Source organism: Rhipicephalus sanguineus, chromosome 7 (assembly GCF_013339695.2).
Source record: "Rhipicephalus sanguineus isolate Rsan-2018 chromosome 7, BIME_Rsan_1.4, whole genome shotgun sequence".
NCBI classification, from domain to species: domain Eukaryota; kingdom Metazoa; phylum Arthropoda; class Arachnida; order Ixodida; family Ixodidae; genus Rhipicephalus; species Rhipicephalus sanguineus.
In genome coordinates, this window is record NC_051182.1 from 128,539,236 (window position 1) to 128,560,189 (window position 20,954).

General features: G+C 46.6%; 1 protein-coding gene across 3 annotated transcripts in view; it reads right to left on the reverse strand.

Moving 5' to 3' along the window:
- The window catches only part of LOC119399891 (uncharacterized), a 50,852-nt gene that overhangs the window by 29,785 nt on the left and 113 nt on the right, over positions 1 to 20,954 (reverse strand). The window lies entirely within an intron of this gene.

Genomic DNA, 20,954 nt, shown 5'->3' on the forward strand with positions numbered 1-20,954 from the left:
GACGTCACAGTGACGTTAATGCGCTGAAGTGTCGGCTGGAAATTCAAAAGTGAAACTCTGACCCTCATTTCTTCATCTAATAATTAACCTATCATCGGGAGATTAATGACAATAGAGTCCTGAAAGAATAGCTTATTAGTCTAAACTGATTCACTCTTTCATTTTATTTGTCACTTTAAGGTTAAAAGGCGCGTATGAAAAATAGGCTTGTTTATTTTTTCGTTAGGCTACTGAGCACTAATCCTAGAACGATCTGCTTATGTCAAAGGACACGTAGGGAAGGTACAGGTGTTTCTTTTCTTTTTTTTTCTGTAGAATTTCGCTCACAAGAACCAGATCTCATACGGGCACAAAAGGTGACGTATGTATCATTTAAAGGGGCCCTGCAACACCTTTCTTAGTTATATTGGAATAGTCTCATTATTGACGTATGACTCTTCACGAGTCATATGCCGCAAAAATTTTTCGAATCCGTCAAGTCTAAGTGGTGTTACCAAATTATAGAGATCACGTTCCCCAGCTTTCTCTCTCAACTCAACGCCGCGAGCGCGCGGAGAGCTAGGCAGCGACTCGAGGGAGGGAGCGCAGACGAGCGAGGCTCCGCCCAAGAGCGCCGGCGGAAATTTTTTCTTCATTTTTTTCTCTCTGACGTCTGGGCGCAACCACGTGGTCTGTGCCGCCACTTCCGGTCGGCTTGCGTCGTTCTCGTCGAGCGGAGCCGATGTGTATCGCGCGTGCTTGAAAACTGCGCGTCGGTTTGGTAATGTTGGGTGTGCACCTCGAACGCCGTAATGTTTTCATCGCTCTGCCAACCATGGAAGCAAACCTGCGCGCTCGTTTGGAACGAATGACAGCTGAGATCGGTTTCGGCCCATACTCCGATACACCGCCTCGTCAGACGGCACTGGCAGACGGCCCCGAAGCGCCGCCATTACCGGACGCCAGCATTGTTATCGGAGACATGCTGCACGGCTGCCTCGGTCAGTCGTGAGAACGTGCCGACGATGCAGTTCCCAGCTGACGAGGCAACACTCGAACGGCTGCCACTCTCAACGGCAACCAGCGATGGTCAAAAGCACAGAAATATTCACGTTTTCGGCACTGGGCATGGCGAAGAAAACGGAACCACGCAACTACGAGCAGACGAGCTGTCGGTGAGACCGGAAGTGCTAATATTAATGTTTGTTCGGTGTTTTTAACGCGATAACAGAATATAAACATACATATTATCTACTTATTGAACTCAAAATTAACAACGAAAGTAATAATGAGGGTGTTATCGTGATTATAACATCAGCCAATGGTGGAACTGCCGACAATCGCGTCATATTTTGCGGACTAATACATCATTTGTCGAGAGAAGAGGGAGCGATTTTCAGCTGACTTTGAGAATTTATTGTAAATTCCAGGCCGTGCGCATCGCTATAATATTTGGCTCGCGTGTTCTCGGGAGCCTCGACTACCGATCGGGAGCGCTTTTTGAGCATGCTCGAAAAGTGTTGCAGGGCCCCTTTAAGAAACGTTAGCTGACATAAGTGTATTCGACAGTTGCAGGCACACTGCGGCGCATTTAGACAGCTGGTGTTACAACAGTTACAACAGATAAGTCATTGGCACTGCTGAGTGACAGGTAATGGCTCCGGCCCACACGCACACACGCTCTCGTATGCAAGGAATGTAGGATACACGCGCATCTGCGCGCACACCTGCACGTGCGTGTGTGCGTTGGTAAGCACTGCAGCTGTCCTTTCATACTCCACAATCAATTGAGAATCCTCAGTGCTCGGGAAAATGGGAGATATGTGGACGTCATCGCCTAGAGCTGGGACTTGATATGGTTCAGTCATTCTATTTAGGATAAGAGTGGTTGTAAACACTGATTTATGAACCCCCAAATGCACCATACCCACAATCTGAAAAAGCGCCCCACATCCGCCCTTTCTTAGAGCGATAGCCCCCATCGAAATTGGGTATGTTGGCCGTGCTGTCTGGCTGCCATTTCACAGGGGCCTGTCTATTCTCGCTTCTTTTCCTTTCAGGCTTTTAAAATGTGAATCTTGGGCCAGTGGCAGGTCCAACAAAAGATGGAAAATGCCCGTCAAAGACGGGCATTTCCATCTTTTAGGGGCGAAGCTCCTTAGAGTGTGGGTCGTTCCCTCCTCTGTAGTAGTATGTATGTAGCCAGCTCTAGTTTAATAAATTGCTCACTAGATGGCGTTTCATGTATTTGCTCAGACATTGGAACACGCGTGGAGTTCGTCAGTGTCACAAAGGCTCTCCAGGATAAGATGAATGGAACTTCCTACAGTGAATACGTCGCCGAGCAACTAGGGCAACGATTGGGACGCAGGCTATGTGCTTTTTTAGGGCTTCGCCCGTCAGGCAACCACAAGCACAGGGCATGGAGTGTGAAACCAACAACCTCCATGATGACTGCCCTGGGACAGGCAATCCTACAAATGGCCAATCCACAAAGGCGGCAGAAGCGCTCCTGGCACAGGGCGTAAGGAAAAAGACGGCCCGCCGTCGCCGCAGCCGCAAAAAGAACAAAGACATACATGTAGGCTTCCTTAACCTACATGGTGCTCGAACGGCGAGCAAATGGGAAGAACTGTACCAGATGATGGGTGAAGAAGACATAGAGATATATGCCGTGGCTGAAACACACCTTCGAGGCATGGAAGAGCCACCAGTACATAAAAGTTGGCAGTGGGCTGGCTTGAACCGTTCAGGTGAATCGAGGAAAGGGGGAGGAATCGGTTTCCTGTGGAAAACTAGGTCAGCTTGGAAGAAGCTGCACAGTCCGTGTGTTGAGCACATGTGGGTCGAGGGCTACCTGCAGGGTCTGCCAGTCCTGGTAGGGGTGGTCTACTTTGCCGTATCTGCTGGAGCCGATGCTGGAAACTCAAATATGGTGCAGTGCATCAGGGAAGACGTGGCAAGATTGGCAAGCCAGCGAGAGGTTCTCATTATGGGCGATTTCAATGGGCACCTCCAAGCTCTGGATGGGTTCCAAGATACCAATGGGGAACTACTGCTGACACTGGCACGTACACTTGCCTTAGAGGTGCTAAATCTTCGTCCAGAATGTGAAGGACAGTACACCTGGAGCGCAAGGAACAGCCGCAGCTGTATTGATTACGTGCTTGCGACACCTGCTTTAGCACGGCGTCTCACCCACATGAACATCGATGAAAATGGTGAATTCAGCATAGGAAGTGACCACAACCGAATCAAGTTGAGCTTTTCTCGATCCTCCTGGCGAACCATTGCGAAGGAACATCGCAACCCTGCTGAGAGGCACCTCCCGCAGTCGGAGTATGCGGCAGTCGCGGAAGCATTCGAGCAGAACTTTCAACCGACGGAACCACCAACATATGATCAATTTGTGCTCGAACTGAGACGCATCATGAAGAAGCATGAAATTCGTGTAAATTCCCGCGGCGGTCTACGGCGCAAAGGCTGGTGGGACGAAGAGGTACAAAGGGCCCTTATTGCAAGGCGAACGGCGAATCGCCTACACAGAGCGGCTGTTAGGACATCACCCGGAGAGGAGTGCATGAGTACCTGGGAGGAATACCTCCGCCTCAAAAGAGAAATGCGGGTCCTCGTACAAAGCAAAATAGCTCAGCATAATAACGAACAATTGCGAGCTATCACAGAGGCAGGACGTAACGGTGCAAACAAATTTTGGAAATACGTGTCTTCGTTGGATCGCCAAACTCCGGCACCTGAAATTCGACACCACTCCAGCAACCTACCGGTCACCGACCTCGCAGCGCACCTCACGACCCACATGCAAGAGCTCTTCAATCCCACACATGACGAACCGACCTCAGCAGTAAACGGCGACCCAGATAAGCCTCACCAACCAAGTGAAGAGGACCATTGGCAGATAACGAGGATCGCTCTTGAGCGTGCACTCCCGCGTATCAGTGCAAGTACTGCTACCGGACTGGACGGCATACCGGCGGGCCTTGTGAAATGCGTGGGGAAGTCTGCTCGTGAACACCTCGCGGGAATCTTCAATACCATCCTCAAGAACGGCCCAATTCCATCCGACTGGCAATGCGGCAGAGTAAGCCTCGTGTGCAAGAGAGGAGGCGACGCTGGACTGCTGGGCGACTATAGACCAATCACGGTGACGAGCGTCCTATATAGACTCTTCGCTCAAGTCTTGAAGGGCTGGATGAGCGGCTGGGCGGAGAAGAGGGGCATACTGTCTGAACTCCAGAATGGCTTCCGACGGAACCGACGCTTGGAGGACAATCTTTTCGTGCTCACCCAGACCATCGAGGTGGCACGGAGAGAAACCAGGGGTCTGCTTGGATGCTTTCTGGATGTCGCCAAGGCTTATGATAGTGTGCCACACGAGAAGTTTTTCCACCAGTTAGACCAACGACAAATGCCGAGCGTGTGGACAGACTTTCTCCGGCGGCTCTATGCAGATAGCTCAGTGGTAGCATGCTTCAGAGGCACCAGAACACAGCCTGTGAAGGTGACAAGAGGACTCAGGCAGGGCTGCCCTTTGTCTCCGCTGCTATACATGCTATATGTGGCGGGACTCGAGCAGGCACTCGTGGAATCGGGAGTTGGCTTCGCGTTCCGACCCATGATTGGTGGGGTGGCGCAGACATGGACGCTGCCCGGCTTGGTGTTCGCTGATGATCTAGTACTACTGGCTGAGCGCAGCAGTGACCTTCAGAGGTTGGTAACACTGGCGGCCGACCACCTGAAGAGTCTGGGCCTTCACTTCAATGCCAAAAAATCGGCCATATTGCAGTTTTCAGGCGTGGAGACCATTGATGTGCAGCTCCCCGACGGAGGAAGCATTCCGGTATCAGATAAGTACCGGTATCTCGGTGTCAACCTTTGCACCTCCGCAGATCTCTATGACAAGCAAGAGGAGCACGTTCGACAGGCTTCGGTGAGGGCCGCCAACGTATTGCGACGGCGGAGTCTGTGGGGGTGCAACCGGTTTGTACTGGTGCGCGAACTGTGGAAGGCAGTACACGTGCCAGTGCTGACATTCGCCAACGCCGTCGTCTGCCTTTCCGCAGCAACACGCCAGTGGTTGGAAAGAGGTCAGCGGGAGGTTGGGCGACTGGCGCTGGCGTGTCATGGACGTGTAGCTGTCGAAGCTGTACAAGGTGACCTCGGATGGTCAAGTTACGAGGCACGAGAGGCAAGGAGCAAGGCGGCCTACGAAGGCCGTCTTCGCCTCATGAACGACCAGCGGTGGGCCCGTCGTGTATTTAGATACACAGCTATCAAGGGCATGAACACACCATGGCGCAGGCGTCTCCACAATCTGTGCCGCAAGTACTCCCTTTTTACTGACCCAGTCCAGGAGGACAGTGAGAGAAAATGGGCAGTAAGAGTACGGAATAGAGTGCAGGAAGCTGAGACGTCGATGTGGCAGGCGGCTATGGAAAGGAAACCTAGCCTGGCCCTATACAGAGCCCACAAGACCACCATCTCCGCCGAACGATTATACGACAATAGTGTCGGCAGTGCGCTTCTGTTTGAGGCCCGTGCTGGAGCGCTCCGCACTCTGGTGTATCGGCGTCACTTCGACCCGTCGTTGGCTGACGGCACTGTACAGTGCAGGACATGCGGGAAGGACGAGGAGAGCATTGAACACCTGGTGCTTCACTGCGAATGCCTGTGTCCTCGTCAGACAGATGGCGCCACACTACCGGAGGCACTCGGCTTTGTGAAAGACTGTGGCGCACCGGATGGAGGCTGCAGCCGCGATACCAACGTGCACCCCCTGGCAGCGACAGCAATAACAAAAGCAAGGCTTCTACAGTGGTGGTCAGGGAGACAGTGAACAATTGTGATGTTCATGGACCTGGTGTGATTTTTCTTTCTCTTTTTTTTTAAATTTATCTGTTTTTCGTTCCGGTCAGGACACTAAAAGGCGCCCCCCCGGTATAAAGGGGAAGACCACAGACATCATCATCATCATCATCAGAGCTCTAGTTTAATGAATTGCTTACTAGATGGCGTTTCATGTATTTCTTATAGTTGCTGTTTAAAGATGACAGATGGCGCTTGTATAATGCGAATGGCGCATGTCATTGGATGCCTGCGATTGTAAAAGGCGCTCGCTCTTGGCGCGCTTTCTCTCGCTCGTCGCCGGATGGAGGCAGACAAGGCGCTCGCTCTTGGCGCGCTTTCTCTTTCGCTCTGGAGCAGATACTTTCCCTGCATTTCACCGATCACAAAGCAGTGATAACGAAGGGACAACGTAAACCAACAGTACAATAAAAGTTTGATGTTTAATATATACACGGTGTTTCACACTCTTTGTATGATGTACTGGGCGAATTTCACGGAAGAGTTTCACGGTTTACCGATGATTTCCTCCGGAGCTTCGCCCCGCTCATCATCATTCACCCCGTGGATATGCTGTGATTTTATTGCGATAGCAATTATATGGACGGTCTCGGCTGAATTTTGCCGTCGCCGTCGCCGTCGCCGCCGTCATGCACAGTATATGTATAAGTATGTATATATATACAAAAGCCCCAAAGAAAAATAATTCAGAAAAATGTTTCCGAAGCGCGGAATCGAACCAGGGACCTCTTCCTCCGCAACGAGTGGCGCTAGCCACTACGCCACGACACGCAGATCCTCCAAGTAGGTAACGGCGAGCGTTATATACACACCGCTTAGCGCTGGACGGACTCAGAGACGGCTGCGCTTATAAGCGTTTCTTCATTACCAGCGAGATGGCGTTAGGAGCGCGACAGGCGCATTTAAAAGTCGTCGGCGAGCTCGCTCGCTTCTTCTTATACTTGCACAGGGAGAACCTTGCCCTTCCGCTGTCTGCTCGCGCGGTTTTCTTGTGCTGAGGGGAAGAGGGGTATTTCACGCTTTCACCGTGATGTCCGCGCTCATGTTACGGAGCGTACGAAAGCCACCCGAGCTCAAGGGACACCGCTAAACGAACAAACAGAAGATGAGCGCGAACTATCAAGTGTCACAGCTCGACACTTGAAGCACGCTAATTTCCTTCGCTGCTTCGGCCGCCTTTGCGACAGGAGCGCTGTTCAAACTGAGAGTATCCATTGGCGAGCCTCACTTCATATAGCATTAGTTTCTTGCTATCGCATTCATTGCTTCGGCCTTGCGGCGAAACTGTGACTTTTTTTTTTTGTTGAACCTGTCACTGGCCCAAGATCAGCGAACAGCGGCACGAACAGCGGCACGAACCCCGGCGTCAGCGAACAGCGGCACGCCTCGTTCCGTGAATCTGACCTTCAAGCTCAGCCAAGGTCGTGCGAGAGTCTCTGAGCTGCGTCAGAGTCACAGAAATATGCTTACACATTTCCTGCGAGATGGCGAAACGTTCTCACGTATAATAGAAATTACAAAAAAAAAAAATTTAGGGTATCGCAAAGATAGGGTGCATGCCGGGAACGTTGGGCCGCAGCGCTCATTTCTCTTCCGGCCTGTCCGGTGCGTTGCTAGCATGCGCTGAGATCGATCTTCTCACCTCGATACCGTATTACGGTTGCTGGAACTGGAATATGTGTGTTTGTGTTTCTTGAAGTGGACATTGGAAGTGATTTCTAGTCATCTATGGTTACGAGTGGATGGTGTGGTAAGTGGCGTGACTATGTATGAAATGGGCGGCGATTGTTGCCATGTGCTCGCGATCTCTCGTCATGGGTTCATTGGTCTCGTTTCACGTCACGGGTGCGTTCGCTGGGTCCGGAGCTGTAAACATAGTTCCATGCGCTCAGTGACTTCGTACAGGACGCCGTTTACTTGGACACTAGGTGAATCTCGAGTGTTTGCGCTAGCTTTGCCGTCTATTGAATGTGCAGTTGGTATTCAGGTTCATAGCGATCGATTGCTTCCTTAGAGTGATCCTCGAAGTATACCTTGCTTGCGCACCTTGCTCGCTGTTCAGCTGCTTGATATGTGTAAGCGGAGTGGCGTGGGTTCCGTGATTAAATATTGCGCGCCATGCATTTACTTCTCGCGTTGGAACGCCAGTGGCCGAACGTACGGGGAAATCTGCGTGCGGTAGCTACTGACGTATTTTACTTGCGAATTTGCTGGTGTTTTCTGATTCGTAGAAATATAGACCATTAAAGGAGTGGCTGGTATCACTTATTTCACGTGAGATGCGGCATGTTCTTGAAGAAAGAAAGGCGGACATAAGTAAATGCGTCTTTATTATAATGGTGTCGTTTGGTTTCTTTTTATTGTCTCCTTAATATTCACGACCTGGCAGTGTACGTGCACATGTTGTACTGTGTTCCGAGAAACTGTTTTATTGTTGATGTGGTGAGCGCGTAAACAGGAGTGCGGTTTCTGCTCTGCCTCTAATTTCAACGCTTTTTTTTCAACACCCACTGGTATTAAAGCTTCCTCGGTGCACTGCCTGATGTGGTCTTAGTCCCAAATTATATAGTCCGGATATTTCGAAAAAACATGTTAAAGGAGGGGAGGGAAGAAGAGAAAGACAGAATGACAGGGAGGTTAGCCAGCTCTCAGACCGGCTGGCTATCCTGTGCTGGGCAAGGGGTAAGGGGAATAAAATATGATACAAAAGAGACGTTACATGAAAAAGAAGAATGATAAAAGGAAAAAAAGGAGAACAGTATGATTAACGACACATGCTTAAAGTCTCTAAGACCAGTTGTTCGCAAGAGAAGCGACAAGGCTCTGAAAGCCTTCTGTGCCGACGACGGCCTCGGTTAGGGGCCTAAGACCCTTTCCTCCGACAATAGGCGACAGTCAAGTCTATCTAATACGTTTGAAAGTTCTTTTCGTGGTGCGCTGAAGCTCGGACATTCACGGAAAAGTTGCGCGATTTTCTCCTCGTCGCTATGGTTATCACTTGTCGGGCTGCCGGCCATTCCGATCCAAATTGAGTAAGCAGTCGTGAAGGCCACCCCAAGCCACAGGCGGCACAGGAGCGTCTGCTCAGCGCTAGTTATTCTCGAAGGAAGACAGAGCTGTATACTCGAGTCCGCATTGTTAAGACTAGAGTTGGTAAATTCCGTCGAGTTCCACTGTGCAAGTGTGAGTCCACGTGAGAGCGAACGAAACCTTAAGGCAGAGGTTAAATCACATCATTTACGTGGTGCTGGAGGTCTCAGTTAAACACATTATGCACAGGAACAGTCTCTATTTACTCGACATGCTTATCTGATCAGTTGGAGTAAGTCACAAGGCTAGAATATTTGCACGAAAAAAAAATGCCCGGGCCGTGAAACGCACGTATCGTTTTTCTTAATGTGATATATAACTGTGTCAACTCCAAGAACGGCGGTAATTGACAGCGAACGCACATAATATATTTTTTTTGCTGTGATCATTTCTCACCTAATTAATAGTATTATTAGGGTATGCTCTGCGCCATATAACGTGGCAGTATCATTTGTTCGCAGTACATATGCCTAATAACATTGTGTCATCACCAGAGTTTCATGCGGATTCTATAAGCCATGGTTCGGTTGCACACATTGGCAATTCGTCATGCCACAAATGCCGTCAAGGTCTTCCATTTCGCTCTCTTGCGTGACACGCTTGCTTGAAATATATGCACGATCTTTTCAACAGATACAGAGCCGAGCGATATTGAAATGTATGTAGTACGCCGTTTTCAACATCGCTGAGCAAAGCGAGCCGAAAGCCTGAAGTATCCTGTCGCATGAGAGCTTTCCGAGCAATCTTCGCGTATATTCAGGTTACTACAGAAACAAGTGTTCTTCGAAATGCTGTTTTCTTCGTGGCCGACTTATGCAGTCACGTACTTTTACGTTTTTCCAGCTCGGAATGAAAAAAAAAAGATAATAAAAGCGGTGAGGTACTCCTAGGGACCGTGATGCTGCTAAATGTCCGGCCACGCTGTGCGTTCGACGCGCGCACCCAGAGCGCTTAGAAGGAATATGGCGGTGAGAGGTCATGTGAAGCAAGTCGGCCAATCGCATAGGCGGCGGCGTGCGAAAAACATTTGCGATACTCTGAAATTTTTCCAGTGGTTCTAGGGGATGAGATTGCGCCATAGAGGAAGAAAAAAATCTGAGAGGGCCTGCCCCACAGAGTTATAACAGACTCTAAAGCTCCCCATAAGGCCCAATCATTAGAATCTCGCACCACAAGGACGCCGCCGTTGCCGCCATTACACTACCGTGCGAGCGTTACCAGCCCCTGAGACGCGTGCTGGGCTAGGGGCTGTGTTCAGTTTTCATCGTAGTTACTGAAAGTGAGCTCACGCGAAAAGGAGTTGAGTGTACGTGTCAACAGAAACCGCAGACATCGGCGCACTGCGACTCAACTCGGTCATAAGTCACGTTATCGGCTACGATCTCGAACTCAAGTGAACGCGGGGCGTCGTCAAGCAAAAGTGCCTTACAAGGCACCTTCCTGCGCCATGTTTCCTGTCCACAGTAAATTGCCTGAATAGCCTTGAATATTTCCTCAAAATATTCTAAATAAACACCATACACTGTCAACGCGTTTCTAATGCATAAAAATGCCCGTGTTTGATTTATATTACTAGTATTACAAGCGTTGAATAGCGCTAATTTTAGCGATTTGTGAATAATTACAGAGGCAACAATGGTATTGGTCGCTGCACAGACCAATAGCCTGAATCGTGCATTAATCTTCAGGTCAACTGTCTACAAGTTATACCACTCTTTCGTTTCCGGCTGTTATCTGTTCATATAGCTGTTCATATAGCTACTGCCAGCAATCCTAAAACTAGTCGGCAGGAAGGATACTTCGTGTTTCCTTATTATACAGCCTCTAGATAGAGCTCCGTGGAGTGAAAAAAAAATGTCGATATTCCAGCTTCCGTTTATTTCAGATGAAAGTCAATGTGCTATCAGTAGCAAGTGTTTACAGATATGGCAGGCAGTGTAAACTAATACAAACATTAGGCATGAGATGCGTTTAGCTCCAGTTGTCCGCGCCGCTCCGCGCCGCTCCGCGGCCTTCAAGTGGCCTTGAGCCAAATGCCACCGCCGTTATCCGGGCACTTCAAGCGAGACATCTGGGCACTCAAATGTACGGGCATTCACACGAGATCATCCGGGTATCGTGGCAACACTTCCATGAAACATCCGCATAATCAGTCCAAAAGGTTTTGAAAAGTGCGTTCTGTCGCATTCACACCCTCTTACAACACCGCATGGCATACCCTGGCAGCGGTCCAAACAAGTTAGAAAATATATTGTTTCACAGTGTCTGTTCACACAGTGTTTGTTAACACTGTCACTGAAGCTTTAACTTCTTGTACGCTGAAATCTTATTTGCCATATACCGTATTTAGTCGAATCTAAGCCGGCCCCGATTCTAAGCCGACCCCCGAAATTCGCAAGGCCAGAAAAGAAAAAAACCTATTCATTGTACTCGAATCTAAGCCAACCCCCCACTTTCGCACATCGTTTTTGCGATAAAAAAAAAAAAACATCCGCTTAGATTCGAATAAATACCGTACAATGGCGACGTTCCAAAGGCAGCTGGGGAACCATACACTTCCCCTTTTAAACGCCAGCGCCAAGCCTCTGTTCTTTTTAGCGCCAGCGGTGGGCGAGTGAACGGCGCGCTGCCAGAGGCAACCTTGGAGGCGCGGGTTGCTGCATTCATCGAGAGATGGCGCCATGAGGCGTGTGGCAGTAAAGTCCCTATAGGGGCTTTATGTGGCAGGGACTTTATGGCAGACGAGCTTGCCGTCGCGCCGTGGCCAGCCGTGACCGCTTCGGCCGCTTACGCTAGGCCAAACCAAAGATTTATCTCGCACAGTGACAGGAAACAATGACGTTCACGGCATATATATATATATATGGCATATATATATATATATATATATTATATATATATATATATATATAATATGAGTTGCGCTAAAGTGAGAGGGTTTGCCTCCCCACTCGAGAGCTCGTTCATACGCCGCTGCCGTATATATATATATATATATATATATCTATATATATATGTATATATATATATATATATATATATATATATATATATATATATATATATATATATCTACATATATATATATATATATATATATATAGTCATCGACAACTGGCCGAACTGAACTCTGTGCTCTGTACTTATATTTGATGGCACTAAACGCGCCACGCGTTTTTTAAATGCGAAGCATTTCTTAGCGAACTTCTGCGACTTTGAGCGTATCTATCTAGCCGCCTACGACTTTGTGCTCTCCTGGCCGTTTCGTTAATCGGATGTATATCAAAATTGGTGTGGCATAACATGACCTTATTACGAACATAAAGAAGAGGTCATAACATGAAAATCATAACATGCATGTCATGAACAGCATGATTTAGATTCCAGGGCATTGGGGCTCTTGCGACCGTTCCGTTAATTTCATATACAGGGTGTTTCAAGAAATGTGTCCAACCTTCTCAAAAAATCAGGAAAATGCGATATTTGAGTGCTGCCTTCAGAATTGGTTTTTCTGTAGTGGCAGGGATTTTAAGATGGTTAAAGAAATTATTTGGGACTGTAATTAAAAAAGTTAAATTAATTAAGTTTTTAATTATTGGAGTTAGGTGGTTTTGTCAAATGGGAGAATCGAAGTTCTTCATACCAGAAACCCAACCCAACTTTGAGATTTTGAAAAAGTGGCTTCTAGTAATAGTTACGAAGTAATGAATTTCAACCAAATTCAATGGCGAAACCTAAACAGAAACATGGAAGAAAGGAACTACCATATTCTTCTGAGACGTCCAAAATAAGGGAATGACAGAGAGAGAGAGAAGGAATGTAGGAAAGGCAGGGAGGTTAACTAGACAATGCGTCCAGTTTGCTACCCTACACATGGGGAGGGGGAATAGGGGAGTAAAAGAGAGAGAGAGAAGGATAGACACATGTCACATCACACACACAGTGCCGAGTTTCACAGGCGGTCGCTCAATAGGGTTCTTTTCAAGTGCCGCAGTAGGGCTCGTGTGGCTTTCTGGGCTGATATGCTGCGCGACCAGGCTCCTAAGATCTTTGCTTCATTAAAGGGACGGTCATCCAGTCTATCCAAGGCACACTGGAGAGTCCGGCGATCTTCATCAAATTGGGCGCAGTGGCACAAGAGATGTTCAGTAGTCTCTATACAATTGCAGCTTTCGCACATGGATGAATCGGCCATGCCAATGCGATGGCTGAATGAGTTAGTAAACGCTACACCGATCCACAACCGGCACAGCATACATTTTCTGTAGCGCTAGGCATCTCAAGATGGTTAGAGACATGACTTGATACAGTAATTAAAAAAGTTAAATTAATTAACTTTTTAATTAGTGGAGTTAGGTGACTGTGTCAAATTGGGGAATTGAAGTTCTTCGTGCCAGAAACCCATTCCAACATTGAGATTTCGAAAAAGCGGCCTCTAGTAATAATTACGAAGTAACGAAATTCAACCGAATTCGATGGCTTTCGCTATTGAAAGCCGTTGCATTTGGTTGAATTTCATTACGCCACAACACTTGTTTCCTTAGCATGGTATACGTACCACATTGTGCATGCACGCGTGCATGGCAAACATGCGATACATGGTGAACTAGAGGACGCTTTTTCGAAATCTCAAAGCTCGGATGGATTCCTCGCATGAAGAACTTCAATTTTCCCATTTGACACAATCACCTAACTCCACTAATTAAAAAGTTAGTTAATATAACTTTCTTAATTACTGTCCTAAATGATGTCCTTAACTACCTTAAGATTACTGCCGCTACAGAAAAAGCAATTCTGAAAGCCCCGAGCAAATATCGCATTTTCCTGATTTTTTGAGAAGGTTGGACACATTTCGTCAAACACCCTGTATACCAAAAAATTGGTATGGCGTGACAAGAGTTCATGATAAACATAATGACAGGTCCTAACATGCAAATCATGACACGCATGTCATGTGCAGCATGATTTACAAGACATGGTCTCGGGCACTCGTGGCCGTTTAAATGAATGGATATATACGAAAACTGGTATGACGAGACATTTCTGTATGACGAACATAACTGACACGTGGTAACATGAAAATCATGACATGCATGTCATGTATGACATCGTTTACATGCCACGCTGATGGCGCAGTCGTGCCCGTTTCGCTAAATTGATATACACCAAAACTGGTGTTGTGCGATGTGACTGTATGAAGAACATGAATAACAGGTGGTAACATGAAAACCATGACAAGCATGTCATGATTTACATGCCACGCTCATGGTGCATTCGCGGCCGTTTCATTAGCTTGACATACGCCAAAACTGGTATTGCGCGACGCGCCTCAATGACGAACCTAAATGAGAGGTGGTAACATGAAAATCGTGACAGGCAAGTCATGTATGACATGATTTACATGCCACGCTCATGGTGCGCTCACAGCCGTGTCGCTCGCTTGATATACACCAAAATTGGTATTGCGCAACGTGACTGTCCGAGAAACATATATGACAGGTGGTAAATTGAAAATTGTGATATGCATATCATTTACGGCATGATTTACATGCCACGCTCATTGTCCGATCGCGGCCGTTTTGCTAGCTTGATATACACCAAAATTGGTATTGCGTGACGCGAATGTATGACGAACATAAGTGACAGGTGGTAACATCAAAACCATGACATGCATGTCATGTATGGCATGATTTACATGCCACGCTCATGGTGGACTCGCAGCAATTTCGCTCGTTTGATATACACCAAAACTGGTATTGTGCGATGTGACTGTATGACGAACATAAATGACAGGTCCTAACATGCGAATTATGTTATGCATGTCATGTACAGTATGATTTACATGACACTTTTATGGTGCGCTTCCGGCCATTCAGATAGCTCGATATATACCAAAATTGGCATGGCATGACAGGAGTGCGTGATGAACATAAATGGCCGGTCATGCAATGTATATACCAGAATATACGTTTCCTTAGCATGGTATACGTACCACATTGTGCATGCACGCGTGCATGGCAAACATGCGATACATGGTGAACTAGATGCCACGGCATGAATGATTTCATTTGGCTCAAAGACAAACAAGGCGATGTATGCAGCTCTTTGCAGGCTGCTTGGCATTACATCGATTCCCACAGTGCGTGGGATCTGCCGGATTTTTTTTTCATTTTCGCTTTCGCACATGGTAAAGAAAGGCTGGAAAAAGATGGACTCTTAGCATACATGAATAAGTCCGATGTTTCTGAACAAGCCCTACAACTGTTGTATCGAAAACATTTCTCTAGTTTTACTATTTAATATGTTGATTAAGCAATCTTTGTTCATAACCCAGCTTCACAGGATGCAAGAAATATCGCGATGTGCTCTATATGCCTCTGATCGATAGTGTGCCAATCAGACGCACGTATGGGCTAGGTTTGTTTTAGGGGCGAAGCTCCTTATAGCATCACCTGGTCGGTCGTCGCTCCATCCGGCGTTCCCCCGCCGTCGCGTCTCCCGTATCATTCAATAGATGGCGCTGTCCCATAGAGATGCATGCAAACTGCAGTTGGGTGACGATATTACTAGATGGCGCTCTCCCATAGAGACAGGCACGTAGCCAGGATTTTTTTTCGGGGGGGGGGGGCCCAAGGCCTAATTATTCGAAAGAAAGTCTTTTCATGGCAAAAAGAAAAAAAAATGTTGTCCGGGAATATAAAAGGCTGGACAAATTTCGGGGGGGGGGGGGGGCCCGGGCCCCCCCCCCCCCCCCCCCCCCTTGCCTACGTGCCTGCATAGAGATGTGTGCAACATGGCGGTTGGGTGAATGCACGCTAGATGGCGTTATAGGTGCCGCTGCTCTATAACACTTATAACACTTGGCACCTTGGCACTTATAACACTTGGCACCTATAACGCCATCTAAAAGGTCCCCCAGGGGATTCCCCCGGTGAGTAAAAGTACGCAAAGGAGTGCAACCGACGAAGATGTAGTATTAGAGAATTTCAATTGGAAGAAGGCCGAAGGAAAAATTCCTAAGCGCACTACTCCGGGCTTAGATGGGGTTCCCGTCAGCCTCATTAACGAACTCGGACATAACACTAAAGAAGCACTGCTGAAAGCCGTAGAAAAGTGCTTACTGGAGAGGGAAATACCAGACAGTTGGAGAAAAAGTAGAATGAACTTAATCTATAAAGGCAAGGGAGAAAAAGATAACATTCGCTCGTATAGACCGCTAACAATTACATCGGTGCTATACAGGTTGGCGATGCAGGCAGTAAAATTAAAAATAGAAGCGTGGGTAGAACAAAATGATATTTTGGGAGAACTTCAGAATGGATTTCGAATCGACAGGCGGTTAGACGATAATCTGTTTGTTCTTACCCAGTGTATAGAAATATCTAAAATAGAAAACAGGCCCTTATACGTAGCTTATCTAGATATCACCGGGGCGTATGACAACGTTAATCAGGAAATTTTGTGGGATATATTGAAGGAAGTGGGCATAGGTGACGACTGTGTACAGCTTTTGAGGGAAATATACCGAGGAAATACAGTTTGTATAGAATGGGAAGGAATAAGTAGCAAGGACAGCGTTGAAATTAGCAAGGGGCTGAGACAGGGATGCCCTTTGTCCCCGCTGTTATTCATGCTGTACATGGCGAGGATGGAAAAAGCGCTAGAAGGTAGCAACATTGGATTTAATTTGTCACACAAACAGGTCGGAGCGATGGTTGAGCAGAAGCTTCCAGGTCTATTTTATGCTGATGATATTGTCTTATTTGCGGACAGTCAAGATGATATACAGCGACTGGCAGATATATGCGGAAGGGAATGTGAGGCTCTAGGACTAGGATTTAGTGCAACAAAATGTGGATTGATGGTATTCAATGATCACGGAGACCATACGGTATTAATACAGGGCCAAAAAATACCGAGGGTAAGCGAGTACAAGTACCTCGGAGTATGGGTAAATGAGGGGGATAGATATATGGAGGTACAAGAGAAAGCATCGGTAGCAAAGGGAAAGAGGAATGCTGCAATTATGAAGCACAGAGCTTTATGGGGATACAATAGGTACGAGGTGCTTCGAGGGCTGTGGAAGGGTGTGATGGTTCCGGGGCTTACATTTGGGAACTCAGTGGTGTGCATGAAGTCACAGGTGCAATCAGGAATGGATGTAAATCAAAGGACGGTGGGCCGCCTCGCGTTGGGCGCTCACGGGAAGACGACAAATGAGGCTGTAAAGGGTGATATGGGATGGACAAGCTTTGAAGTGAGGGAAGCTCAGAGCAAAATGAGATTCGAAGAGAGGCTGAGGAAAATGAAGGAGAGTAGATGGGCAGAGAAGGTTTTCAGGTATTTGTATAGAAAAAGCGTTGACACGCAGTGGAGAAAAAGAACTAGGAGGCTCACCAGTAAATATACGGCTGGCAGTGCGGGCGATATGGCAACAAGGAGCATTAAGCGGAAGGTCAGAGAGGCGGAGAGGACTTATTGGATGGCAGCGATGGAAAAGAAGCCGGCTCTGAGTAACTACCGAAAAGGAAAAAACGAAATAAGGAGGGAAAGGTTTTATGATAATTCAAGGGGAAGCGCTTTACTGTTTGAAGCAAGGTCGGGCTGCCTTAGAACGCGTAGTTATAAAGCGAGATTCAGTAACGAAGAAGAACAATGTACATGCTGCGGGGGAACTAAGGAAACGATGGAACATGTACTGATTGAATGTGGCGATATTCACCCAGATATACGTGTGGGCACGAGTCTACATGAAGCCTTGGGTTTTAGGGACAACAATGGAAAGCTGAACACGTCCGCGATAGAAATAAGTAAGAGACGGTTAGAGTATTGGTGGCAGAAAAGTAGAGATAAAGTACAAAAATAAATAATTGGGGAAAAGAAAAGGTCATTCTGCCTTAAGAGGCAGAGAGATGGACCGTGAATTTATATTTTTTGGTATAATAACATAGATTTAATCAATGTAGATAAGGCATTAGGACAACATGAAACAAGGAAGTTTTTTTTCTTCTTTCTTTTTTTTTCGCCTTCGAGCCTGGTGGCAGACATGTCACCGCCCCGTTTTAAAGGGGACGCTCATAGCATCCATCCTTCCATCCATCCTCTCAGATTGGCTGCTGCGCCCGTTATCTCTCATTCTCATTGATCGTCGCCGTACGTGGAGGAGTGCGCTTGCCGGATCGTGCTGCTTGGCGGACCATGGACGACGAGGAGCGCCGGGTGCGGAAAGCCGCTGCGTCTCGTGCTCGTCGGCAGGATCCCAAGGTACGAGCTCGAGAGGCTGTCGCCAAGCGAGCGCAGCAGTAATCAAAGCGGCGTATCGCTTTGATTACTGCTGGGCGAAACCACTGAACATTTCACGGTGTAACCATGATTGCTTCAGGAGCTTCGCCCAAGCTGTTCATCATTCACCCGTGGATATGCTGTGATTTTTTTAACAGTGCGTGCAAGTTAGGTGTATAACAGAAGCAGTTTGGGCGAGTTGGTATTTCATGACGTTCTCAGTGTTCAGCGCAACTCAAACAGAGTAAAAGGAAGCAATTGTAGGGGTAGAAGGGAGGGCAAAGCGACAGCGTAAGCGCTACGCTGTCATCTTGTCCTCCCTTCTACCCCTAGCTGCGTTCCCTTTTACTCTCAGCTTCGCTAAACATTGAGAATACCCTCCATAAACCGGCTTGTGGTAATAGTGTTCTTTCCAGCAGTACATTTCGTAAGCCATTTGATTCATTTGTTTATTATCATAAAGTTGTTTCGGGCATATTGTGTTTAGTAATGGAGGTAACGAAAACTGTAGGGTTTGTTTTCCACAAATAATAAATACGTTCTTTACTTGCCTGTATTCAGCTTTGCATAAATTTTGTCCTGTTACTTTCATGCGAGCTAGTGAATTTTGCACGTTGAAATTATTGCGTTATGGCGCCCAATTAGGCCGGGCTTGTATTTTCCGCACAAGTTGTATTTATAGATCAAATTAATTTGAATACTACGTTTATTATAAAACGATGTCTTGTGTGAAATTAAAATTACACTACATATTACGCGAACAACGCGCTTTTTGACGGCGTCAGCTTAATATGTTTATAAGTAGTTGGCCCTCAAACGAGGAAAGCGGAAATTATAGTTGGGGAAAAGAGTGCGTTGTAAAGAAGCGTTTTGACAATTGTAGAAAAAACGTACTTAAGAAATTTTGCGTGTAATACAATTCGTTTTAGAGAATTTACTGACCATATGAGGGACGTGTTCACATCCTGTCGTGTCTTCTCCAAGGTAGATTCAGCCTATTGCTCTGGTTGATGCTACTAGGTCTGCTACTTGACTGAGCTTAATTGACTCAGAAGTGTTGTTTCGTGATGAAAAGAATACAGTCTTCGTTTTTGGGATATAATTATTTAAATGTCTTCGTCTAACTCAACAATTTACACCAGTTAGGACTTGATTAACTGTTGTATGTACCGAACTTTCCCACAACAAATAAACCGGTGTCATCTGCATCGATCATAAATCTAGCTGTTTTATCATTCTTTGGGATCTGGTAATGTTAAGTACAAACCGCAAAGGTCACGAAATGCTACCCTAAGGAAAGCCGTTATAAAAAAGTTTTCATTGAGCATTCACCTGCAATCATTACAACCTGAGCTCAATGCTGCAAATATGAAGAGATTAAAGAAATCGATGTGTATCTAACACCGTAAAATTATAACTTTTATAGCCAAACATTGTGATTGGCAAGGTAAAAACTGCTTTGGAGAAGCTTAAAAATCAGCCGACTACGACATCCTGACTTTCAAGGTTTTTATTACCTCCTGAGCGAGAAGAGAAAGCTCGGTCGATATACTTTCACGGAAGCCATGGAACTGGTCACAGAAACCGTATGGAACGGGATTCTAGCGTAACACTGCAAAGTTCTACGAAAAGTACCTAGCACCCTCTGTGTAACGATTTGGCCGACTACTTTTAATAGCGAAAAAAAAAGGCAAGTGCTCCTTTGCCACGCCCACTTTCAGTATATATGCCTATGCAAGCGGCTGAAGCGCGGATTTGTTTTCACGAGACCTCGGCTGGCATAACAAAAAAGGTCTGACGTATATAAGGTGAAAGCCTTATATCCCTGATAAGACAAAAATTCCGGCGTGATCACGAAACTATACGTAAAATACCACGTGTACTCTCAAGCGCGAGCTGCGTCGTTGCATCGTTCGCGTGGCTAAAATTTTTTTAAAAGCTGTGTTTCCTTCAAGCGTGGTTCGAGGCTTGCGGGCTGTACATTCACTTCGACTTTGTGTCTTCCGCGTGATTAAAATATTTAAAAAGTGCCGTTCGCGTGATATAAAATGCATGTTAATCTAATAACACCTAATGACTTTCGCATTTTAGTCATCTTAGGCGGATTTGGAAGAGATCATGTTAGTTTTTCTTTCTATTCGGTATCGACCATGAGTTGTTTATGATTGGTCGAAATATTTCTACCCACAGCATCTGTTCGTAAGGCGACACTACGAAAGGCGCGCAAACGTCGCACCGCGTAATTACTGCCCATGCACTGTTAGGTAGAACTTATACGAAGCCAATAAATTATTTCCGATACTGCATCTTTCTCGTCATTAGTCATTTGCCCTTAGTTAGAAATTTTCGACCTGCGCTAAGGTCGCCGGCCTGTGCCCTTGCGAACATGCACAAGATTGTGGCTAGCGAACCCCAAGCGACCTGCTTTGCCGGTGGACATTTCATGCTTACATCTTCTCTCGATCGTGGGAGAGCCTGCCATTCTTTTGCACCTTTGTAATGAGCTGGTTCACCAAAGCAAAGCATAAGTCCAGAAATATAGTGAAAAAATGTCACATGTGATGAATAATCGGAATACTACTATTGTAAATGTTTCTTCGAAGTCGAGTGTTCAATGAAAGTTCGTCAAACGTGACGCTATTTTAATTTGACGAAAGCTCATCAAATGTTTCTCGATTAGTTAAAAACAAGATATAGTAATTTGCTTGAGCTACAAAAAT